Genomic DNA, 26,439 nt, shown 5'->3' with positions numbered 1-26,439 from the left:
CCTTGTGCCGGACCCGGAAACTGCAGTTAGTGCAGAATGCTGCTGCCCGGCTGCTATTAGGGCTCCCAAGATGGGAGCACATTCGGTCGGGGCTTCGGGATCTGCACTGGCTGCCAATAACATTCCGAGTCCGGTACAAGGTGTTGGTCATTACCTTTAAAGCCCTATATGGTCTAGGACCTGCCTACCTTAGGGACCGTCTCTCCCCACACGTTCCCCAGAGAGTACTACGATCGGGTTCACAAAACCTGTTAGTAATCCCCGGGCCAAAGGAGGCCCGTCTGAAATCCACCAGGGATCGGGCCTTCTCGGTAACGGCGCCTTACTGGTGGAACCAGCTGCCGGAAGAGGTGAGGGCCCTGCAGGACCTAGGGCAGTTCCGCAGGGCCTGTAAGACAGCCCTCTTCCGGCAGGCCTACAACAACTAACTGACACTGAGAACTTTTAGATGGAACTAAAATGCATGTAATAGACCGCTGGTCTTTATGTTTTTTATGTCTTATTTATTGTTTTAATCTTCTTATGTAAATGTTTTTAAGCTAAAATTATGTAAGTTTATTATGTTGTAAGCCGCCCTGAGCTACTTCGGTGGGAAGGGCGGGATATAAGTCAAAATATAAATAAATAAATAAATAAATAAAATATAAATATTTAGTTACCAGTGCTCAGGGTTTGATTGACTTGAACAGAAGTTTCAAGCTTTTAGACTCATTCCAGGGTCAAACACTGAAATAATCTTATTGGAAATGTTGCCTTTTCCCCCCTTTGGCCCTGAAAAGCAATTCAATTACAGGGATACCTGATGTATGAAAGTCATGATGCCATGGGTGGGTGGTGGTGGGGGGATTCCAGTGGGAAATTGGCTTGCAGGAATGACTAAAAGTATCTTTCCCATCACTGAGAGCCAGTTTGATGTAGTGCTTAATTGCGCGGATTCTTATCGGGGAAAACCAGGTTTGATTCCCCACTCCTGTACATGCACCTGCTGATGTGACCTTGAATCAGTCACAAGTTCTCACAGAGCTGTTTCTCTCAAGAGCAGTTTCTGTCAGAGCTCTCTCAGCCCCACCTATCTCACAGGGTGCCTGTTGTGGGGAGGAAAAGGCAAAGGAGATTGTAATCCACCATGAGACTCTTTTGGGTAGTGAAGGGCGGGGTATAAATCCAATCTCCTGCTCCTCCTCTTCTCCTTCCTCCTAATAAAGCAAAATATCTGAAACCAACACATGCAGTGTCGTGGTGGAAAGTATTGTCAAATCACAGCCAACTCATGACAACCCCTTGTGGGGTTTTCAAGGCAAGAGATGTCCAGTGTAGGTTTGCCATGGCTTGACTCTGCATCAAAAGCCTGGTCTTCCGGGGTGGTCTCCCATCCAGGTACTAATAGGGTTGCCAAGTCCAATTCAAGAAATATCTGGGGACTTTGAGGGTGAAGCCAGGAAACATTGGGGGATGGAGCCAGGAGCAAGGTTGGGACAAGCATAATTGCACTCCAAAGAGAGTTCTGGCCATCATATTTAAATGCACATCTTTTAAATGCCTTCCCTCCATTGGAAATAATGGATAGGGGCAACTTCTTTGGGAGCTCATAGAATTGGAGCCCTGGTCCAATCTTTTTTGAAATTTGGAAGGTATTTTGGAGACAGCCACTGGATGCTATGCAGAAAATTTGGTGCCTCTATTTCAGTGGTGGTGAACCTATGGCACAGGTGCCAAAGGCGGCACTCGGAGCCCTCTCTGTGGGCACACGCACTCCCTTGCCCCCCGCCCCCCATGCATGAGGCTCTGGAGTCATATCTCATTGAAGCTCCTCCTCTCCCCAAACTCAGGCTCCTTCCCTAAAATCTCCAGGTATTTCCCAACCCAAACCTGGCAACCCTAACTGTGCCTCCTTCAGAGAGACAACAGAGCACTCCAACCTTTTTGAGCTCATGGGCACCTTTGGAATTCTGAGGTGGGAGGGTGCAACCACAATGCAGCCCCCAAACACACAGAGGAAAATTCCTTGCAGGTGTTTCTGCAGTTTTAGGGAGGTGGTTAGATGAGACCCACTAGGGCAGGGGTGGCCAAACCTGCTTAACATAAGAGCCACATAGAATAAATGTCAGATGGGTAAGAGCCACCAGACATGAATGTCAGATGTCTGAGAGAAGGAAGGAAAGAAGGAAGGAAGGAAGGAAAATAGGTGGGGAGGGAGATAGAGAGGTGGAAAGAAAGCAACTTTAGCTTTAAATGCATTCTCTAAGCCACTGGCTGGCATGGCTTGAAGAAGTGGTTTAAAGAGACAAATGCCTTCTCTGGTGGGGGCTTCATGAGCCACACGATGTGTGTGAAAGAGCCACATGTGGCTCCCGAGCCAGTTTGGTTACCCCTGCACTAGAGAGATGGGTATAAGGCAGCTTCACATTTTCATGTGGCCAAGACCTGGTTGCATTTCATATTTCAAAACTGTTGTGGCACGGTCCAAGCTGAAGGGAAGAAGAGAGCATGGATGTGTGAGGAATGGGGCGGGGGGGGAGAGGAGAGATCAAGACCTTGAATCAAGCATGTTTTTTGAAGAGATGTGGGTTTATTACAGGAAATGTTGGATCCCACTAATCCAGCAAAAACAGTGGCTGGAATCACCTCTGGTTTAAGAGTGGAAAGGGAGGAATGTCACGGGCTGGGGCCAGGCCAGGCGAAGCCCAGGGGCAGTCCAAGGTCTGTAGCTGGGTAGCAGGGAGGGTCCAAAGTGCCAAAACCAAATCACAGTCCAGGTATCGCAGGTCAGAGGTTCAGAAGCCAAAGTCAGGGGGTCCAGAAGCCGAAGTGGATGCTAGAACGTCAGGTAAGTGACTAGTTGCTTCCACAAAGCCTCCTCCCAAAGCCCACAGCTATATAGCCCTCTGCTGTCTGTTGCCCATTTGGGCTAATTGCTGGCTCAGAGAGGCAGCCAGGATCCTGCTGAGACTCAAGCATCCTCACTCCTAGAAGGGCCAGAATCCTTTCAAAACTCAGGGCTCAGGGAGCGTCCTGCTCGTGAGCGTGCCGCCCTCCTCCGATCCCTGAGGTCCCGACGAAGGCGGTCACGCACACGAGCCACCCGAGAAGGCGAGGCAGGGGGGCTTGGATCTTCTCCAGCAGGAGGGAGGGGCACTGGTGCAGGTGCACAGTTTCTTCTGCAGGCTCGGCTTCTGCAGGGCCCCCAGCACCCATGACAAGGAACTGCAGGCTTCCTTGCTTTCAAATATGATGCTTCTGATAGCAGTATCTGAGCAGAGCTCTTTCAAGCTATAGGGACCATAAGGCAAATTGTTGATAGGCTGTTTGAACTGTTGCACTGGTGTTCTGATTTTCCAGAGCATCCCTGACAAGTGTTTGTCCAGTCGCTGCTTAACGACTGCCAGTGAGGGGGTCAATTGCACTATTGAACAACTCTTACTGTTAAAAAGTTTTTCCTATGCCAGTCCTCTCCTCTGCTGCCAGCAGGAACAGCTCCCTGCCCTCCTCTAAGTGTCAGTCCTTCTAATACTTCAAAACAGCAATCATGTCTCCCCCCTCAACCTCCTCTTCTCCAGACTGAATATCCCCAAATCCCTTAGCCTTTTCTCATTGGGCTTGCTCTCCATGGTTACCCGGAAGTAATCTACAGTGAGCACTGTGGCACCTGCTCTCTACACATGCACAGGATTGCAGTTTTAGTTTAAAGAAAGAAGATATTGGATTTATATCCTGCCCTTCACTCTGAATCTCAGGGTCTCAGAGCAGCTCACAATCTCCTTTATCTTCCTCCCCCACAACACCCTGTGAAGTAGGTTGGGCTGAGAGAAGCTCTCCCAGAAGCTGCCCTTTCAAGGCCAGCTGTGATAGCTATGGCTGACCCAAGGCCATTCCAGCATCTGAAAGTGGAGGAGTGGGGAATCAAACTCGATTCTCCCAGATAAGAGTCCACACACTTAACCTCTACACCAAACTGGCCCTCCTTTCTCACATCAGACTTTCTAGTTAATACAATTCAGACTATCCCTGAAGTTTCCAAGGGTAGCTGATCCATAGTAGAACAACTAGATTCAAGCCCAGGAGCACCTTAGAGACCAACAAGATTTGGGGGAGGGGGCATAAGCTTTCCAGCATTAGAGCTCCCTCAATTAGATAAAAGGAGCTTTGACTCTCAAAAAATCTTGTTCTCTAAGGTGCTGCTGGACTCAGATTTAGCCATATAAATCAGTTGACTCCTTTCATCAACTTAATTTATTAACTAACATCACGTATCCCCAGCTTTCCTTCCAAAAAGGACACTGAAGTGGTTTGACACACTCTCCCCTTTTCTCTTTTTTTCTCACAACGAATCTATGAGGCAGATTAACTCAGAGTATATTACTGGTCCAAGTTTTCCCAGCAAGCTGCCAGGGCAGAGTGGGCATATGAATCAGGACTTCCCAGATCTGATTTGGATACCCTAACCACTAGCTCCTACTAAACACACTATATTTTAATGTATTCTTTTTCCCCAATGGCAAACTAGAATGATGTTTATAATGTAAGTTACATGTTCAAAAGTAAATTAGAGGGACAGGAACACCTCTGGGAAAGGCATGTTCTCAGTTTAACCCAGACCTGCAAGCAACAGAGCAATGATCAGCCTCCATTTATTGCCTTATGACACTCTCACCATCATTCTCCCATTCTGACATGTTACTATTTTGTTGGTTTCCTAAGCAAATGCTTAGCTTCTGATATCTGACAAGACTGGGCTAGCCTGGGCCATCCAGGGCAGGGCAGATGTAAGGTATAGTTCTCCCCAGGCCTCACTTGGGGCAGGAGCAGAGCTCTGGAACCTCTAAATTTTATTGTGCTCTTTCTTTATTACACCCCCCCCCCCAATACTTGCTTCTGGGCTCCATTGTTCAAACCCCCTGTGAGAATTTTGCTGAATTCTAAGATTTGAAAAAAAATTGTAATATCCCCCCCCCCCCCAAAAAATGGGGAAATAACCAAAACGTATAAAGCAGACAGATGGAAATCTTCCTCATGCCACTGTGGCCACATAGGAAAAAGCCATTTAAAAGGTATGATGGGAGTCAGATTTTATTATGACAATTGTAATGCAAGAAGCAATTGAAGGTAGATGCTGATCTAATTTAGTCCACCTTCTGGGGATGTCAGGGGTGTGGCACATGCACATGAGTTGTGCTAATGAGCTCCAGCACCTCTTTTTCTGAAAAAATGACCCCTCTTTCTCCCCAAAACTTCACTTGATATGTCATGAGAGGTGTAATTTAATGAGGGCCAGAATCCAGCCTTCCTTATTAAAAGGGGCAGTGACATTTCCAGGTGTCAGCTCTACACCAGCCAAACACACAGCCTGTTCAATTCTTGCCAACCCCCCCCCCCCCATGAACACTTTGGGTTTGCATCAGGCTTTTTGCAAAATTGTGCATGTGAAAAGATGAGGCCCTTCCAATCTGATCAGCAGCTATTAGCGTCACTGGAGAATACTCAGGCAAATAGCAGAGGGTAGGATTTTATTCAAATACAACATTTATTTATAAATAATGCATATGATTTGTGAGTGATCCAATTATCTATTTAAGTAACTGCATGCTGACTGAAGGAGTTACAGCAAGGATGGGGAAGGCAGTACACAAGAATATAAGAGCCTTGCTGGGTCAGACCCATGGTCCATCTAGTCCAGCATCCTGTCTCACACAGTGGCCAACCGGTTCCTCTGGAGGGCCAACCGCAGGGCACAGAGGCTGAGGCCTTCCTCTGATGTTGCCTCCTGGCTCTGGGATTCAGAGTTTGACTGCTTCTGAATTTGGAGGTTGCCTTTAGTCGCCATGGCTGGTAGCCGCTGATAGACCTTCTTCATCCAGAGAGTCATTAACATGTGGAATTCCCTGCTGTAGGAAGTGGTGGCAGCTACAAACCTAGACAGCTTCAAGAGGGGATTGGATAAACATACGGAGTACAGGTCCATCAGCAAGATATAGTTGGAACACTCTGTCTGGGGGTGGGGCTCTGTGTTCTTGGATCTGGGGGGGCAAGAGTGGGAGGGCTTCTGGAGGTTTGGCCCCACTGGTGGACCTCCTGTTGGCAACTGGGTTTGGGCCACTGTGCAAAACAGAGTGTTGGATGGGATGGGCCATTAGCCTGATCCAACATGGCTTCTCTTATGTTCTTATGTCCTATCTTCCATGATTCCATCTAGGGCTGCCAAGCTCCAGGACTGGGCGGGGGTTCTCCCGCTCAGGAGGTCCCCAACCCACCAGCCCTCATTGGGCCGGTGGGGGGGATCCCCTCCCAATGTTGCCGACACGATGATGCCACTTGCAAGTGATGTCATTGTGCCACTGATGTCACACACAGGCCACTCTAGGAGCTTCCGGGAAAACTCTGTGGTTTTCCTGGAAGCTCTAGCAATTTGGGAGGGCAACTCTATGGTACCATAGAATTTCCCTCCCAAATTGCTAGAGCAATTTGTCCCCCGCTGAAGGGAGCAGGGGACTTGGCAACCCTAAATCCATCTAATCCCCTTTTAGTAGACCTTAATAAAGCTGTGGGAGAACATGCATACACAAAAAGCCAGTTCTGCTGTACTGCATGGTGTCAGAACTTAAGAACTTCAAACGGATCCCATACTTGGTTTCAAAGCTAGGATTTTATTAGAGAGAACTAAGTACTGGAAGAGACGAGATAACAGTGATGGCAAGGGCCAACACTAGTACAGTTTTATACACTAAAGCAAACACATCACAAAGCCACAATTCACGCCATTGCAAGCACATCTGTCTTCCCACCATCCACTATCAGTAAGGAGGTTACCTCCTCGTTCTGAAGGCCACACGGCTTGGCTTCAAAGGGCACCAGTGTGAGAATGTGCAGAGACACACCATAATTCAATCTACAGCCCTAAATATTTTGGATACCAGCAGGGCAAGGTTAATTACTACATAGGCACTCGGGGTTGTTAAGAGGTTACAACATGGAGTCAGTTTGGTTCAGTTATAATCTGAGCATGAGTAATACTGAAAGTACAAGGCAGGTACTAGTTACATTACAGTGAAGCCTCAGCAATAGTTACAAGTTCTGACATACTGCCCCCCCTAAGCGCCCCCCCCCCACGGGGAACCAACTTGGGCTTGTGTGGGTACAGTAGGTGAAACTTTTTCAGCAGTTGCGGAGCGGATACATCCTGTGACTTGACCCACTCGTCACAGCTCGGAGGGAAGTGTTTCCATCTGATCAAGTAATACAACTGGCCCCTTTTTACTCTGGAATCCAGAATTTCCTGGACCTCATGGTGACTCTGACCCCTCACTGTCGTTGGAGGGGGCGGCGGGGCCCTGGGATGGAATGACGTAGCACCAGGGTCTTTCCGAAGGAGGCTGCAATGAAAAATAGGATGGATCTTACTTAGAGACTTGGGCAGGTCGAGTTCTACGGTTACCTTGTTTATGACCCTTTTGATTTTAAAGGGCCCCAGGAACTTTAGAGCAAGCTTGCGGCACGTTTGTGGGAGGGGGAGGTTTTTTGTAGATAAGAAGACCGTATCCCCCACCCTCAATTCCCACTCGGGGGAATGTTTCTTGTCGAACTGCTTTTTGTATGCCTTTTTCGCTTCCTCCAGATTTTCCTGAATACCCTTCCAGCCTTCACGAAGGCCGCCCTGAGACACTTCGGTGAGAAGGGCGGGATATAAGTCCATCAAATAAATAAATAAATAAATAAATAAATAAATAAATAAATTGTTGGCAAGAAGTGGGCTCGGATGGGCTGGCGGGGAGGGCGAGCGTGGGAAACGGCTTGCCCTCGTAGCCGTTAATGATTTGGAAGGGAGAAGTTTTGGTAGAGCTGTGGAGGCTGTTGTTATAGCCATATTCAGCGAAGGGGAGGAGGTCCACCCAGTTGGACTGTTGAAAATTAATAAAACATCGGAGATATTGTTCCAGAAGGCCATTGACCCTCTCAGTCTGTCCGTCCGACTGGGGGTGATAGGCGGAGCTGAGACCCTGTTCAATGCCAGCAAGTTTGCAGAACTCCCGCCAGAAGTTGGCAACGAACTGCGTTCCGCGGTCACTAATGACCTTGTCGGGGAACGAGTGTAGGCGTACAATGTGAGTGAAAAAGAGCTGAGCGAGCTTTTTTGCTGTGGGGAGTTGTTTACAGGGGATGAAGTGAGCCTGTTTAGAAAAAGTGTCGACTACAACGAGAATGACCGTTTTTCCCTGTGAGGGAGGAAGCTCAACAATGAAATCCATGGAGACTACTGACCAAGGCCGGTTGGCCGTGGGGAGGGGGACTAGGTGGCCGGGGGGTTTACCCCCCCTTCGTTTTGCCATGAGGCAAGTGGGGCAGGCGAGAACGAATTCGGAGACGTCTTTTTTGATTTTTGGCCACCAAAACTGTCGGGTGAGTAAGTTGAGCGTTTTGACATAGCCGAAATGGCCTGCTAGGCGACTAGAATGGCAGCGTTCGAGGACTTCTTTTCTGAGGGGGCTGGGCACATAGATTTTGTCGTTGTGCAACCAGAGACCGTTTTCACCCTTAGTTAGGTTAGGTGGACGGTCAGTTTCTAGGTTTGATTCAGTAAGAAACCGGGGTAGAAGGTCTCCGTCTGGAGGGTTGGGTAGTTTCCCCGAGTGGGTGGTGACTCCGCCCGAAATGGCTGACGGGGGAATGAGTGAATCTACAATTTCCTCTCGGAGACTGTCGTGTTGGGGCATGCGTGAGAGGGCGTCTGCCAAAAAATTTTTTGAGCCTGGGATGTGTTTCAACACAAAGTCAAATTTTGCAAAGAAGCCCGCCCACCGGATTTGTTTTGCAGTCATTTTGCGGCGCCCGGTGAGGGCCTCGAGGTTTTTGTGATCGGTCCAAATTTCTAAAAGGTACCCTCGCTCCTTCAAGCCAGGAGCGCCAGGTTTTAAGGGCAAACATGACTGCAAACGCTTCCTTGTCCCAGACAGACCAATTCCTTTGTTCGTTCGAAAATTTTCTAGAAATGTAGGCACATGGACGAAGCACCCCGTTCTCTCCCTTTTGCATCAATATGGCTCCGATTGCGGCGTCGGAGGCGTCGCATTGAACCACGAAGGGTTTCAACTCGTCGGGGTGTGCTAACACGGGTTCTGAGGTGAAGAGGCGCTTTAATTCGGTGAAAGCCTTTTGGCAGTCCGGCGTCCACGTTAAGCGTGCGCCTGGCTTTTTCGCCTCTTCACTTTTGCCCTTGGTTTTTAGGAGTTCAGTTAGGGGAAGCATGACTGTGGCGAACCCTTTGATGAACTCGCGGTAGAAATTTGCGAATCCGATAAAACTTTGGAGCTGTTTGCGGGTTCTGGGGGGTTCCCAATCCAGCACCGCTTGGACCTTTGCGGGGTCCATTGACAGTCCCTCCCCCGACACTCGGAAACCCAAATAGTCAAGCTCAGTTTTGTGAAATTCACACTTTGCCAACTTGGCGTACAATTTGTGTTTACAGAGGGTGTTTAACACTTTCCTGACTAGCGGCACATGAGATTTGAGATCTTGCGAATAGATAATGATGTCATCAAGGTACACCACCACCCCCTTAAAGAGAAAGTCACGTAGCACTTCATTGATAAAGTTCATGAATACCCCGGGGGCCCCCTGTAGTCCGAAGGGCATGACTAGGTACTCGAATTGTCCTAGAGGGGTGTTGAAAGCCGTTTTCCACTCATCCCCCTCCTTGATGCGGACGCGGAAGTACGCGTCCCGAAGGTCAAGTTTGGTGAATATCTTTCCTTTCGCCCAACATGCTCCGGTAGCGCTGCTCCGCGGCGTCGATTGCGGCCGTGGACTTCCGCGGGCTCCAGGGTCGTGGGGCAGGGAACGCGTCGACCGAGAAAGGCGCCGGGACCTTAATTTTGCGCCGGACCCCCGTCACCTTCGGGTCGAGCGGCGGATCGTCTGTAGGGGTGGTGGGCTCTCCGCTGTCTGGAACTTTTGCCGCCATCGGACCAGGTTTCCAGTTCAGATAAGCCACGAAACAATGGGATCACTGTTATAATGTCAGAACTTAAGAACTTCAAACGGATCCCATACTTGGTTTCAAAGCTAGGATTTTATTAGAGAGAACTAAGTACTGGAAGAGACGAGATAACAGTGATGGCAAGGGCCAACACTAGTACAGTTTTATACACTAAAGCAAACACATCACAAAGCCACAATTCACACCATTGCAAGCACATCTGTCTTCCCACCATCCACTATCAGTAAGGAGGTTACCTCCTCGTTCTGAAGGCCACACGGCTTGGCTTCAAAGGGCACCAGTGTGAGAATGTGCAGAGACACACCATAATTCAATCTACAGCCCTAAATATTTTGGATACCAGCAGGGCAAGGTTAATTACTACATAGGCACTCGGGGTTGTTAAGAGGTTACAACATGGAGTCAGTTTGGTTCAGTTATAATCTGAGCATGAGTAATACTGAAAGTACAAGGCAGGTACTAGTTACATTACAGTGAAGCCTCAGCAATAGTTACAAGTTCTGACACATGGTTAGGAAGGAAAACAGCATAACAAGCTGTCATACACCCACAAAAGGATAAATAAACAGTTGAAATAATCACTGAAAATTCTTCCTGTTTGCGACTGGCCAACAGGATACAAGTCAAACTGACAGGTGTCCAAGTATACCTACCGCTTGCAATAATTCTTCTCAAAATGCACTTTTTAAAAAATGTACCAAATAGTCTTTGAAGCTTGAAATTAATTTTGTCTCTCCCTGCTAATCTTTTTGCCCCCACCAGAGAAATCTGAAGCAATTGCTCTGTGTGGGTGTCACCTACAATTGGCATCTTCATGATATTTGATTCTCGTGATGACAAGTGTTGAGCCATGTGGCACCTTTAAGACCAACAAAGGTTTATGAAAAGGATGAGCTTTTGTGTGCAGGAACACTTGGTCAGGTCTCAGATCGGGTCTTAAAGGTGCCACGGGACTCAACATTTTTCTGCGGCTTGACTGACATGGCTGCCCACCTGAATTGATGATCCACATGATGTTTGATAGAGAGCATGCAATTGGCTGTCGCAGTTATCCACTGATGATATTTTCCACCTTTGACACCCACCCAAGTATTTTTTTAAAAGCCACAAAATCTAAAACATTTGAATTTCAAAGCCTGGAAGGAATATCCTGTGAAAATGTGCACTTCAAACTGAAATTTTGCATCAACATTGAACGTTTTTGATTTTTTTAAATGGTCATGTGATTTCATACCCGTTGACCTGTCACAGATGAAAATGCTAGCAACGCCTCTGTTCTTCTCACAAGCCCCAGTTCCTCTGTTATCACAGACTGCAGACAGCTCAACTTCTGGCTGAACACTGTTTTCATTTGCACCTCCATCGTCTCTTTTCCATACATTTTAAAATGCCAAGAGGATGACTGCTCTTTTGGTTAAAGACTCTTATGGGGGGAGGGGGTGCGTGATGAAATGAAACCTTGAATACAACCTATGGTATGATACTAATGCTTTAAAATATATCATAGTCATAGTGGGAGAAATCAGGCGGTGGATTCTAGGTTCCCCGGCATTCAGATGTGGGTGCAATTAATGGGTGGGTGCAATTAATGCTTATGCACCAGAGTTGAGGAGCTTCCATTCCCTAATAGTGTTGCCAGCCTCCAGGTGGGTTGGAGAAAAATCCTAAGGCTTCCGTGAATATCCACCCTCAATACATATAAAGCACAATGAAGGAATTATAAATATAAATGCTATATTACAAATAATTAAATAACACCAAAGTGCAAGAAATAGAAATTGCACAAATTGGACCCATAATTTTTTTTTTTTTAAGGTAAAGGTAGTCCCCTGTGCAAGCACCAGTCGTTTCTGACTCTGGAGTGACGTTGCATCACAATGTTTTCACGGAAGACTTTTAATGGGGTGGTTTGCCATTGCCTTCCCCAGTCATCTACACTTTCCCCCCAGCAAGCTGGGGACTCATTTTACCAATCTCGGAAGGATGGAAGGCTGAGTCAACCTGGAGCTGGCTACCTGAACCCAGCTTCCACCAGGATTGAACGCAGGTCGTGAGTAGAGCTTGGACTGCTGTACTGCAGCTTACCACTCTGCACCACATACATTCAAATAGCAAACTCATGCTAATCATGTCCACAAGAGTCCAAAATCAATTTCCTATAAGCTGTATTGGCAAGTCAAATTTCAGTAAGCCACTAAGGCCAGTATAATCCTCCAAGATGTGCAGCAAGCGTGGAAATCTTCAAAGCGAGGAGGCAAGACTATTTGAATGATTGTAAAATTTATAGCAATGTGCTTCCAATCCGAATTTGGCCAATGTAGGCTTGAGAGAAACAGGATTCCAGAATGCAGGTTTGTAATTTATGAATCAGCAAGAGTTCCTGGGGAGGGCACTGAACCCTGAAGAATCACTGTACTGCTTGTTTCATTTCCTGCTAAGGATGCAGGATCTTACCTGGCTCTCAGCTGCGTGGGGGGGGGCAGAGTTCATCACCTGGAAGTGATTATCATAAAAGTATTTTTTCCCCAAATGCAAGAGCAGGGGTGGGCAAACTGTGCCTCAGGAGCCACATATAGCTCTTTCACACATCTTGTGTGGCTCTTGAAGCTCCCACAGCCCTGTTGGCTGGCTCGGAGAAGGCATTTGTCTCTTTAAATCAGTTCTCTAAGCCAAGCCAGCCAGCAGTTTGGAGAATGCATTTAAAGTTAAAGTTGCTTTCTTTCCACCTCCACCTCCCCCATCTAGTTCCTTCCTTCCTTCTCTTAAACATCTGATGTCCACATCTCACACCTCTCAAACATATGACATTTATTCTATGTGGCTCTGACATTAAGCAAGTTTGCCCCCCCCCCCCCCACTCCATGCTAGAGCATCCCCCTGCAATGTGCCTGGTGTGATAACATCACATCATTGTGCCAGGCATGTTATGATACACTGGTGCTCTTTGGGGGCAGGCTTCCTCACCAACCAATTCCGTTGCAGCGGGTTGGAGGCCCCAAAATTGGAGTAACCCCCGCCCCCAGCGGAAGGCTAGGAACCCTGTTTCCTGCTTTCCTCCCCATATGGGACCCAAAAAGACATAACATACTCCTCCATGTTATCTTTGCAATAATGTGAAGGAATGTGGTAGCCTACCACTAGTAGGTTAGGCTGAGAGCATGTGACTGGTCCAGGGCCCCACCCAGCAAACTTCCAGGGCAGACAGAGCCACCAACTGGAGGGTGGAAAGTTCCTGGTGATTTAGAGGTGGGGCCTGGGGATAGAATCTCAGCAACTGATAACACTATAGAAACCACCCTCCAAAGCTGCCATTTTCTCTAGAGGAATTGATTGCTGTAGCTTGGATACCAGTTGTAATTCTGAGAGATCTCCAGGCCCCACCCAAAGGTTGGCCACCCTAGCGGCAGCATGGAGATTTGAACCTGGGCCTCTCAGATTATAGTCTGACACTCCAACCACCCTGCTGGCTGCCCAAATTGCTAACAGGGCATCTTCAAATAGCAAAAATGGGGAGAGTGATTTAGAAGGGACTGGCAAGGAATAGTTAAAGCAGATTTCATTTTTTTATATCCTGGTTGAGAACACTTTTTAAATATATAACTGATTAAGTCAGTCCTTACCAATTGCATCATCCAGCAAACTGGATGGCTAGGTGAGCAGCCCTCACTGTTCTACAAGCCAGCCTTGTAAGGGAACTGGACTCAATGAAGCAAACAATGAATATTATTAAGTCACCCACTACAGAGAGCCAATTTGGTGTAGTGGTTAAGTATGCGGACTCTTATCTGGGAGAACCAGGTTTGATTTCCCACTCCTCCACTTGCACCTGCTGGCATGGCCGTGGGTCAGCCATAGCTCTCGTAGCAGTTGTCCTTGAAAGGGCAGCTTCTGTCAGAGCTCTCTCAGCCTCACCCACCACGCAGGGTGTTTGTTGTGGGGGGAAAAGATAAGAGGGTTTAAGCCATTCTGAGATTCTGATTCAGAGAGAAGGATGAGGTATAAATCTACAGTCTTCTTCTTCTCCCCTCCTCCTCCTCTCTCTACCTCATCCCCTAAATTGGAAGTTAAACTGAGCAGCCCTCTGGTGCTATGCTCCAGCATTGTAGGGCCGCACAGTTCAAGGCTGCAAACAACGGGCTTTATTAGATAACCCATTGCATCATTCAACAAACTGGGAGTCAACCTAAGCAGCCCTCCGATGCTACATGCAAGCCCTGCAGGGGTAGGCAGTTCATGGATGCAAGCAGCGGGCTTTATTAGATCACCCACTACATTATCCAGCAAACTGGAGGGCTAGCTGAGCAGCCCTCACTGTGCTATCAGGCAGCATTGTAGGGCCACACAGTTCAGTAATGCAACCAAGGACAAACCATTGTTTAGTTCACCCTCTGCATCATTCCCCAAACTGAAAGCAAAGCTGAGCAGCCCTCTGGTGATACAAACCAGCATTTTAGGACCAGGCACTTCAGCGATGCAAATAATGGTCTATATTAGATAACCTATTTCCTCATCCAGCAAACTGGATGACTGGCTGAGCAGCCCTCACGATGCTCCAAGCAGGGCCAGCCCTAGGCAAGGCTTGCTTCTGACACCCCACAACCCGTGCTGATAACATCACCTAGTCATAGGGGGCGTGCACAATTCAGCACCCCCCAGAAAGCAGCACTCTTGGCAATTGCCTAGTTTGTCTAGTGGCAGGGCTGGTTTGGGCTCCAAGCCAGCATTTCAGAGCCAATGGTCTCAATGAAGCAAACATTGGCTGCTTACAGACCACTGGCTCAGGGCAGCATCAAGCCGCCCTGTAAGTGAGCCGGCCGGAAAAGGAGTGCCTGGGAGCATCCAGACGCACATGCCCTACCCCCAGAACAGGGACGGGCTGCAGGCACCCTAGAGGAGCATCCAGAGCACTCATGTGCCCATCTGCCGCTCCTTGGATGCTTTCCGGGTGCTTCCTGGCTGTCCAGACAGCCAGGGAGGTGCCTCAGAGCCACCTTGGAAATTAGGTGCCGTTTCAGAAGCGGTACCTTTCCGAGGCAGCTCCCATCTGGACCAGGACGGAGTGAGTACAGGACGGAGTGAGTACAGGACGGGGACAGCAGGCAGATGTGCACACTTGGACATGCTTTTTAGATTCGCTCCACTGTTATCCCTGGGACGACTTAAACCGCCTGTCTGTAAGCAGCCATTGAGTATTATGTCATCCACTGCATCATCCCCCAAACTGAAGGCAGCCCTCTGTTGGTACAAGCCAGTATTGTAGGGCTAGGCAGTTCAGTGATGCAAACAATGGGCTTTCTTAGATAACTCATTGCATTATCCAGCAAAGTGGATGGCAAATTGAGCAGCCCTCGCTGTGCTCCAAGACAGTATTGTAGGGCCATTTGGCTCAATGAAGCAACGATAAGTGTAATTAGATCACCCACTGCATCATTTCCCAAACCGGAAGTCAAGGTGAGCAGCCTTCCATGGGTACATGCCAGAATTGTAGGGCCAGGCAGTTCAGGTATACAAACAATGGGCTTTAGAAGAAGAAGACTGCAGATTTATACCCTGCCCTTTCTCTGGATCAGAGACTCAGAGCGGCTTACAATCTCCTATATCTTCTCCCCCCACAACAGACACCCTGTGAGGTGGGTGGGGCTGAGAGGGCTCTCACAGCAGCTGCCCTTTCAAGGACAACCTCTGCCAGAGCTATGGCTAATCCAAGGCCATTCCAGCAGGTGCAAGTGAAGGAAACAAACAGCCAGGAACAAACAAGGCTGTCTATTTTTTAAAAAAGGACTTTATACAATTTCTGTCCCACTGTTCTTCCAAAGACTGCAAGATTGTTTTGCCCTTCTATGTATAGGATTTCCAGCCCTGTGCTTGCAAATGCCAAGAGATTATTGGGGGGGGGGGGGCTGCCTGGGAGGAGGAAGAATTTCAAGAAGGAATGATGTCACCGATGAGACACTCTAGGAGTTTTCCCAATCTCTATGAGAAAAGCCATCAAGTCTAGAGGAAATTCCTAGAGCATCCCCCATCAACACCATTCCCTTCAGTTTTTTCTCCCACTCCTCAAGACATCAGTGGGAGGAGACTGTACACTGCCAGCGAGCAAATGTAAAACCTTTCTCCATATTTTCCTCATAACAATCCTTTGAGGTAAGTTAGGTTGACAGAGCATGATTGGCCCAAGAGGCCACATGGTGAGCTTCATTCCTGAGTGGGGTTCTGAACTTTAAGTTCTCAGAAGCCATGTCCACATGAAACTGTCCTGAGATTTTCTACTCTGGGGCACCTAATGTGCTGCTCATGGGTGCCATGGTACCTGATGGCACCTCTTCTAGCACCCAGCAAGTGTTTTCAGGAAATGGATGGGGACAGGTAGGGCTTTTGCCCAGCAAAGCTTCTAACTGACTAGTGGTGATTTGATTGGCTTTGAAGATGTTGCTTTGGCAGCAGTTCCTACCACAGCACAAGGGTCTAGACTGTTATTAGTGAAGCTAAGCTATGACAGCCATTTTGTGGCTGGCTCCACCTCTTGCGGCAGCCATTTTGCTGCTGGGCCCACTATGCTGTGTCAGAATTACAAATGAGCCCATAGGCTCAAAAAGATTAGGGAGCCCTGTTCTAGAGTTGCCAGGTCCCTCTGGCAGCCGGTGGGGGATTGGAGAGTGAACTTACCAGGAGCTGGGAGTTTCTTGCATGTTTCAGCGATGTGCCCACATGACTTCCAACGTGAAGTCAGAAGTGATATGGGCACATTGGAGAGATGCTGTGGTTTTGGGGCAGATATGATAGAATTCTACCACAGTTTTTACCTAAAAACCAGAGTGTCACCCCCAATGTCCCTGATGTACCTACAGGACTGGTTTTAGGGCAACTGGCACCCAAGGTGAGGCCCTGTCCCACCGTCCCACCACCTGCACTTTTCCTTCCCCCACCCTTGCCCCTGGCTAGGGTGAGCACTACGGTGGTGGCGTGGTGTGGCTCCTGCCCAGCTGCCATTATTCACTCAGTGCTGCCCAGCTGCCATCATTCAGCCAGGTGCTTCCAGAAACTTCCAGACCCAAGAGGTTGCGCAACAGTGGCTGGATGTCATGCACCACTCTGAGGCACAGGAGCAGCACCGCCACACTCGCCTATTTCCCTTGCCGAGGAGGTGAGGATGGGGAGGAGGGCTCAAATTGATGCCTCCCCAGGGCCACACCCTTGGAAGTAGGACTGCCAAACCCCTGGTCCAGGTGGGGATTCCCCTGCCTGGTAGGTTTCCAACCCATCGACCCACATTGGGCCCCCAATGTTGTCAGCATGATGACATCAACTGGAAGTGACGTCATCACCTGCCGACTGTGTGCAGCGGCCGCTTTAGGCGTTTCCAGAAGAACTCCATTAGGCAGCACTAGGTGGTTTCTAAGTAGGGTTGCCAAGTCCCCTCCTCTCTGCAGCAGGGGACCCAGAAGTGACGTCATCACACCAGCGACAGCACTCACAGCCACTCTAGACGTTTCCGGGAAAACTCTATAGTTTTCCTGGATGCTCTAGCCATTTGGGAGGGAAAACTCTATGGTACAGTAGGTGCGATGACATCACTTCTGGGTCCCCTGCCAGACTTGGCAACCCTACTTGGAAGCCACCTAGTGCTGCCTAATGGACGGGCTGGCCCTGCATGCCTATGTCACTGCCGGGTCACGTTGAAATCATGTAGTTACATTGCTGAAATGTTGGGTGTTCCTCCCTTGTTTTTCGGGGAGGGGTGTAATTCCCTTCACCAGTGAGCTGATTAGTGGTGGAGAGGTGGGGTCTGGCAGCAAGAGACCCCTGCCCCCACCAGGAGTCTGGCATCCCTACCCTTTTCTATTCCATCACCCTTACCTCACACATTTAAAAATAATAAAACAACTTCTTTCCACATTCTCTTGGGCACTTTCATAAATCAACATCAAGCTAAAATAATTTCGTGAGGAACAATGTAAGCCAACCCCCACCTTCTGTGGGAAAATGGTGCGTTCACACTTTTTCATGTTTGAGATATGTCAAAACTCATCATTTTATCATTCCAGGCCAGGCTTTCTCATGAGTGGGATCAGTACACTTCTGGATGGTCAATACTTAGGGGAGACATTTTTCTCTTTCAGACGGGACTCTGCCAAATAAATTGCAGTCAGATGTGGGAAGGGACGAGCAAAATGCCATTAGATCACAGAGCTCAAAACATTACAAAAATGAAAAGTGCGGAGGGGGGGGAAGGAATGAAATTGAATACTTGGAAAACTTTTGGAAACGTGGTGTGTGGTTTACTTAAAATTTTCAACTTTGCTCCAAAAAGCTGCAATGGCTGGACTGCAGTTTAATCCCAAGCATATCAGTCGACTGGCACAGTCACGTTTTGATCCATTGCTTAGGTGGATCTCGTAGGGTGATGTCAGAGAAACAGAAGAACAACAGTTACAACACGACAGGAATTTGTAATCCGATGGGCGGTAATACCGGAATCAGCGATCTCAAAAACAAGACGCCACATAAACAGGGTCACTTGTTTGCTGTTCTTTGCCTCGACTTCCTGTTTCTTCTGCTTTTCTTTCCCTGGGCCTTTGTCTCTTCAAGTTAGGGGTTGCCAGCCTCCAGGTAGGGCCTGGAGATCTCCTGGTACTGTAACAGGTCTCCAGATGACAGAGATCAGTTTCCCTGGAGAAAAGAACTGCTTTGGAGTGTGAACTCTACTGCATTATACCCAGCTGAGCTCCCTGAAGCAGTGCCAGATTAAGAAGAAGAAGAATTGCGGATTTATACCCCGCCCTTCTCTCTGAATCAGAGACTCAGAGCAACTTACAATCTCCTATATCTTCTCCCCCCACAACAGAGACCCTGTGAGGTGGGTGGGGCTGAGAGGACTCTCACAGCAGCTGCCCTTCAAGGACAACCTCTGCCAGAGCTATGTCTACCCCAAGGTCATTCCAGCAGCTGCAAGTGGAAGAGTGGGGAATCAAACCCAGTTCTCCCAGATAAGAGTCCGCACACTTAACCACTACACCAAACTGTCTCTCTTAAACCCTGTGGAGACCCCTAGGCAATGGGACTGTCAAGCCCCCGGTCTGGGCAGGGGTTCTCCCGCCTGGGAGGTTCCCAACCTGCTGGCCCACACTGGGCTGGCAGAGTGAACTTTCCCCGACATCGCCATGACGTCATCCACAAGTGATATCATTGTGCCAGCAACATCATGCACCGGCAGCTCTAGGCATTTACTGGAAAACTCTATGGTTTTCCAAGACACTGTAGCAATTTGGGAGGGAAAACTCTATGGTACAATAGATACGATGACATCACTCAATGATGTCACTCTCAAAGCACGTGTGAAACAACTCCCGCACTGGAGGCTGTGGGGGACTTGGCAACCCTTCTAGGCAGTCAAAATCTCGGGGGGGGGGCTTATCTCAGAGTTGGAGCACCTGCCCCACCCCTGCTGCAGCCTGCAAGCACCTTCTCAAAAGCCCCTTTGACAACACTGAGGGGGAGAGGCAGAGAGAGGCAAACGTGGTGCAACTCCAGCAGCAGCTGCACCAGACAAGTTGGGCAAAGAGTGGCTCAGTTGCTGGCTGTATGTGCAGGCTCCGAGGGCTGCAAGCAAGGGGAAAACTAGGGCTTTTTTTGTAGCAGGAACTCCTTTGCATATTAGGCCACACACCCCTGATGTAGCCAATCCTCCAAAAGCTTCCAAAAAAGAGCTTTGTAAGCTCTTGGAAGATTGGCTACATCAGGGGTGTGTGGCCTAATATGCAAAGGAGCTCCTGCTAGAATTCCACCCTGCTAAAGAGCCTCCCATTCCCCCCACCAGGCTGTCAAGCAGCTGCATGGAACAAGAAGCTGCAATTGGAAGGTCTCCTGCTACAGCAGAAGAGGGATGGAACCACACACTTACTAAGTAAAGCCCAGGCTGATTCTCCAGTCCTTAAAGCCAGCAGAGCTAAGCTGATTTTCTGCTTGAGATACTGAACCTGCTGGGACCGAGATAAATTTGACTGAAACACAATTCCCAGATATCTAAATTTGTCGACCGGTTGTAATTCGTATGTGCCAATTTTTCCATCTTTCGTTCAGTCATTTTGTTGACTTTGTAAACACCGTGATCTTAGATTTATCTTCGTTTATCTCCATATGTTCACTGTTGCAATGGACAATGGATGTTTTTATAGCACAGTGTGTGAAGGTAGATGATAGATGGGTCGTTGGCCTGATCCAACATGGCTTCTCTTATGTTCTTACGTTCATTTTAAAATTATCTGAGTTCTGGAGAGAGCAAGACAAGGTCCTCAGCATATAGCAGGAGTGGCAAACTTGCTTAAGGTAAGAGGCACAGAGAATGAATGTGAGATGTTTGAGAGGTGCAAGACATGAACGTCAGATGTTTGAGGGAAGGAAGGAAAATAGATGGGGGAGGAAATAGGGAGGAAAAGGCGGAAAGAAAGCAACTTTAACCTTAAATGCATTCTCCAAGCTTCTGGCTGACTTGGCTTGGAGAAATCATTTAAAGAGATGAATGCTTTCTCCAAGTCAGCTGATGGGGCAGTGGGTGCTTCAAGAGCCATACATGTGGCTCCCGAGCCACAGTTTGGCCACCCCTAGCATATAGCAAGGTGGGTACAGGATGATTTCCCATACACAGCCCTGGCAGATGCCTCTTTGGACAGGTATTTGATTTAATGTAGATCCCGACTTGTTTAATTTAACACATAAGGAATTATTGGAGTCGAGGTTCATTATTTATTGTTTTATCGTTTTGTCGTTGTTGTGAGCCGCTCTGAGCCATTCTGTGGGAAGGGCGGGATATAAATTACGGAATAAATAAATAAATAAATAAATAAATTATTAGCTTTAACAATCTCTAGGGTAGATGCGCAGCATTTAGCTTGTTCTACAGCTGTGCATGGGACACAGAATTAAAGGCAGCCCCTGATCCTCCAGTGGGAAATCCTTTGAATGAGGGCAGCCAGTAACAAACCGTGCCTCTGGCAGGCATCAAGGGAAGTACAGGCAGGTGCCATGGTGCTCATGGGGATAATGCTGGGGAACCCTGATATATATAATATAATGCTCACACTGCATTGTTTTCTACTTATGAACATATGAAGCTGCCTTATACTGAATCAGACCCTGGGTCCATCCAAGTCAGTATTGTCTACTCAGACTGGCAGCGGCTCTCCAGGGTCTCAAGCTGAGGTTTTTCCCGCCTATTTGCCTGGACCCTTTTTAGTTGGAGATGCTGGGGATTGAACCTGGGACCTTCTGCTTACCAAGCAGATGCTCTATCACTGAGCCACCGTCCCTCCCCATGTGATTCCATGATCATGTCTAATCAGGGCTTTCTTTGCAGAAAAAGCCCAGCAGGGATCATTTGCATATTAGGCCACAGGGGTGGCTTTGTAGAAAAATAGGTGGTGGAGCTCATCCAGGGATTGTTATGCAGCTGCACCTACTATTCAATGGACAAGGTGGGAAGGAGGAGGGGGAACCCTCAGAAAGGTTCAGGAGCTGCGCTTCTGTGAGCACCTGCTGAATCCGAGGCCTGGACATCGCCATTGTTTTGCACCGGGCTTTCTTTGTAGATACAGAGCCCCATGGCGCAGAGTGGTAAAGCTGCAGTACTGCAGTTGGAGCCCTTTGCTCATGACCTGAGTTCGATTCCAGCGGAAGCTGGTTCAGGTAGCCAGCTTGAAATTGACTCAGCCTTCCATCCTTCTGAGGTCGGTAAAATGAGTCCCCAGCTTGCTGGGGGGAAAGTGTAAAAGACTGGGGAAGGCAATGGCAAACCACCCTGTAAAAAGGTCTGCCGTGAAAACGTTGTGAAAGCAGTGTCACCCCAGAGTTGGAAATGACTGGTGCTTGCACAGGGGACCTTTCCTTTCCTTTCCTTCTTTGTAGAAAAAGCCCAACAGGAACTCATTTGCATATTAGGCCACACCCCTGACACCAAACCAGCTGGAACTGTGTTCCTGTGCATTCCTGCTCAAAAAAATCTGGTTTTGCTTCCTTCATTGTTTCCAACTTTTGTAATCCTAGTCCTATTGCTCACTAGATGTTTCCTACTACGGATAGCATTGACTTGCACTGTGTAACCTGCCTGGAGTCTCAGTGAGCAGAGCAGACTGTAAATAACATTAGTTAAGTAAGTAAATAAATGCAACGTCTTCATGCACATGCAGGCAGGGGGGAGTCCTCTAAGAAATTCTCCATATGGGCATTGCGTAAGCATTGTAAACGTGGCCAAGGTAGTTGTGGCTAATTTGCCACTGTCAAATCTAGGGTTCATTTGAAATGTTCAGACCCAACCTAGATCCCACTCACATTCTTTCTGAACTAGAATTAAGGCTGTAGTCGCCATTGCCCTGAACTGCAGGACTGGATTAACAATTAGGCAAAGTAGCCACCGGCCTCCAGGCTCCCACGCCTTTAGGGGCCCAAGCCAGCTCCCCCCTGCCCAGGTTTCTCCCCTGCTTGCAGCCCTCCCAGCCAGCCACTGAGCTGCTCTCTGCCCAACTTGCATCATTGCCAAATTTGCCTCTCTCTGCCTCTCCCTGCAGCTTTGTCAAAGGGGCTTCTGAGAAGGTGCCTACAGGCTGCAGTGGGGGCCATGGGTGGTGGGGTGGGCGCTCCAAAGCTGAGATAATTTGCAAGAGGCCTAGAGCCCTTCAGAGGGTTTAATCCAGCACTGCTGAGCTGGATGGCCCAGGTGAGCCTGATTTTGTCAGATCACGGAAGCTAGGCAAGGTCAGGGCTGGTTAGTACTTGGAAGAGAGACCACCAAGGAATACCAGGGTTGTGACACGGAGGCAGACAACGGCAAACCACCTCTGAACATCTCTTGCCTTGAAAGCTCCATTGGGGTCTCCATAAATCAGCTGTGAGTTTTGCCCCCGCACACATTAGTCCTATTACAGCTTGAAGGCACGTTCTTCTTAGACTCCGGTGGCTTATTAAACAACTGGTATTTGGAAACTGGTATTTTAGCCGACTGCACAAAAGAGTGTGGAGCAACAAGCATCTGAAAAAAGGCACAAAGATCAATGTTTACAAAGCGGTTGTGATGACAACCCTCATCTACGGCTCCGAATCGTGGGTTTTATACCGTCATCACCTGCGACTCCTTGAGCGCTTTCATCAGCGCTGCCTTCGCACCATCCTCAACATCCACTGGAGTGACTTTGTGACCAACACTGAAGTCCTCAAGCGGGCGGAGGTTACAAGCATTGAGGCACTGCTGTTGAAGACGCAGCTGCGCTGGGCAGGGCATATTTCTAGGATGGAAAACCACCGCCTTCCCAAGATTGGCCTGTATGGCGAACTCTCCACCGGCCATCGAAATAGAGGGGCACCAAAGAAGAGGTACAAGGACTCCTTGAAGAAATCCCTTGGCACCTGTCACATCAACCATCACCAGTGGTCTGACCTAGCCTCAGATCGCAAAGCATGGAGGCACACCATCCACCAGGCTGTCTCTTCCTTTGAGAACGCACGCATAGCTGGTCTTGAGGACAAAAGGAGATTGAGGAAGAATCGCACTGCTACAGGACCAACCCTAAATCAGACTTTTCCCTGCAGCCGCTGTGGCCGGACCTGCCTGTCCCACATTGGTCTTGTCAGCCACCAGCGAGCCTGCAGCAGACGTGGACTATTGCACCCTTCTTAAATCTTCGTTCGCGAAGCCAAGCCGAGAGAGATTTGGAAATATAATTTCAGATCTTGGGTATTTTTGTTCTCACTGTGAGCTATGTTGTCTTAAGAAGATATGGAAATATCAGTCATGCGCCTGGCCCATTCTGCATCATAAACGTGTCTGGAACTTGCTCCGACTGGAAATCCCCAAACCTTCCAGTGTACATGAATGAGCTCCCCAGAGGAGGGAGTAGCTGAGACGCTGCTCCATCAGCTCGAATCTTGCTTAGTTGACAATCCCCGCCTTGGGAGGACTATTTTATATTGAACTTCAGTCATAATTTAAAAAAAAACAAAACTAAAACCACATTGATCTTGTAAATTGTGCTTTGGATGTCAGACTAGGCCCTGGGTTCAAATCCCCCACTCCGCCATGAAAACTTGCTGGGTGACCTTAGGCCAATCGCTCACTCTCCACCTAACATACCTCACAGGGCTGATGTGATGTCAATATTTGTGCCAGGGGAATAAAGAGCTGACAACAACAACAACAACAAAATTTTATTTGTATCCCGCCCTCTTCGCCGGAGCAGGCTCAGGGCGGCTAACAGCATCATTCAGGTTTCAGTTATACAAAGGTGAATAAAATTACATTTAAACATTATAAACATTTCAGTTAAAAATTCTGGTTAAGTTTAAAAATTAGGTTAAAATTAAATTGATAAAGTGCTAATGCTATGTTGGTTTTATGTTTTTTGTGATGGCGGTTTTCATTAGCAGTTTCCTTTTTCATCAGCGAAAGCCAGTCGGAAGAGGAAGGTCTTGCAGGCCCTGCGGAATTGTTCTAGATCCTGCAGGGCCCGCATTTCCTCTGGAAGTTGGTTATAGAGGAGAAGGCCCGGTTACGGGTGCTTTGCAGCTTCACCTCTCTCAGTCCAGGGGTGGTCAACAAGTTTTTTCCGGCTGACCTCAGTGCTCTCTGGGGCTCATATGGGGAGAGATGGTCCCTAAGGTAGACAGGTCCTCGACCATATAGGGCTTTAAAGGTAATGACAGCTCCAGTCAGGGAGATTCCTGGTGACTTCGGGGTGGAGCCTGTTTTGTGGAAGAGAGGGAGCTCAGAGTCCACCCTTCAAAGCTGCCATTTTCTCCACAAGAACAGATTGCTGTTGTCTGGAGATCAGCTGTCATTCTGAAATATCTCCAGGCCCTGCATGGAGGTTGGCAACCCTGGGGAGAATGTGTACACTGTCCTGAGCTCCTTGAAGATGATATCATCATATGGCAGTGTGTGAAGTACGGTATATCCAGGAGATCCTAAGATGGTCTGGCAACCTGAAGTTCTAGCTCTTTTAGCATTATGCACCACTAGGTGGCAAGTGAGACTTATTTGGGAGGTGGGGCTGAGAGAGCTCTAAAAGAACTGTGACTGACCCAAGGTCACCCAACTGGCTTCATGCAGAGGAGTGTGGAATTGAATCCGATTCTCCAGATTAGAGTCTGTCACTCTTAACCACTAAACCTCGCTTTAAGCCTGAATGAGGAACTGGGATTTCTTGCTCGCTATAAGTGCAAATGTCTTGCATTCTGCACTCCTGACAGATTAAAGGCCCAGGCTAGCCCAATCTCATCTGATCTCAAAAGCTAAGCAGGGTCTGCCTTGGTGAGTACTTGGATGGGAGGCCACCCAGGAAGTCCACGGTCCCTGCACAAAGGTCAGGCAATGGAAGCCACCTCTGTTCATGATGTCTTGCCTTGAAAACCCTTCAGTTGGCTGAAACTTGACAACCCTTTAGACACATCCACACGGATGTGAGAGTCCCAATCAACACAGAGTTACACCTAAATCCATGGGTGTAAAAGCACTGTCAACTATGTTGCTGCAATTTTCTACTGTATCTGTATATTTTATTTCATGTTATGTTAATCCTACTCTGGTATTTAACGACACCTGACTGAAGGGGTGATTCTTTTCATTGGATATTGTTTTCAAGCAGCTTCCCTTTGTAACCTCTGCACACACCTTTCCCAGCTGTTGTGAATTTATTTGTTCGATTTATTTATTAGTTCGCCTACAGTTTAGAGGGAATATTGGGTGGGACCTGGAGAGCCCCTGAAATTACATCTCATTTTATAAAAGCACTGAGCTAACGGAGATACACTTCACGGGTTGTGGGATTGCCAGCCTCCAGGTGAGGTCTAGAAATATTTGTGAATTATAACTGATCCCCAGGCTGTACAGATCAATTCTTCTGGAGGAAAATGGCATCTCTGGAGGCTGGACCTTGTATGGTTGCCAACTCGGGGTGGGGAAATTCCTGGAGATTTGGGGATGCTGTTTGGAGAGGACGGGGAGTCCTCAGTGGGGTACCAAGCCATGGAGTCCACTAAGTTGCCAGGTCTGATTCAGGAAATATTTGGGGGTGGAGCCAGGAGCATGGTTGTGACAAGCGTGATTGAACTCAGTGCTCACTCAGTTTAGAGGGAACACTGCTCCCCCCTGGAGGCTGGCTGCGGAACCAGGGTGCGTTTAGGCAATGTTGGCGGCTGCCCTGCCAACAGCACGCTCCTTGGGAAACGGCATCGGAATCGGCTCGTCCGCGCAGGTGAAATTCGAAGCCGTTGCACCCGATCCCGGGGCGGTGCCATCACCCTCCGCCGGTCGAACCGTCCCGGGGCGCAGCAAGTCCCCTCGGCCGCAGGGAGCCGCTGCAGACCGGGGCGTCGCCGGGCAGGCGAGGGAGGCGGAGCGACCTTCGGCAACCCCTCTTTCCCTGAGCCCTGCCGAGCGCACCGACTTCAGCGGCTCGGCGGGTTTC

At 48.5% G+C, this 26,439-nt stretch overlaps 1 protein-coding gene across 1 annotated transcript in view; it reads left to right on the top strand.

Moving 5' to 3' along the window:
* Positions 1 to 26,439, top strand: part of SLC48A1 (solute carrier family 48 member 1) — a 456,994-nt gene that overhangs the window by 404,080 nt on the left and 26,475 nt on the right. The gene's annotated exons all lie outside the window — the stretch shown is intronic.

This window comes from Heteronotia binoei, chromosome 13 (assembly GCF_032191835.1).
Source record: "Heteronotia binoei isolate CCM8104 ecotype False Entrance Well chromosome 13, APGP_CSIRO_Hbin_v1, whole genome shotgun sequence".
NCBI classification, from domain to species: Eukaryota; Metazoa; Chordata; class Lepidosauria; order Squamata; family Gekkonidae; genus Heteronotia; species Heteronotia binoei.
The sequence above is the reverse complement of the archived record's forward strand: the minus strand, read 5'-3'. Positions and strand labels throughout refer to the sequence as shown.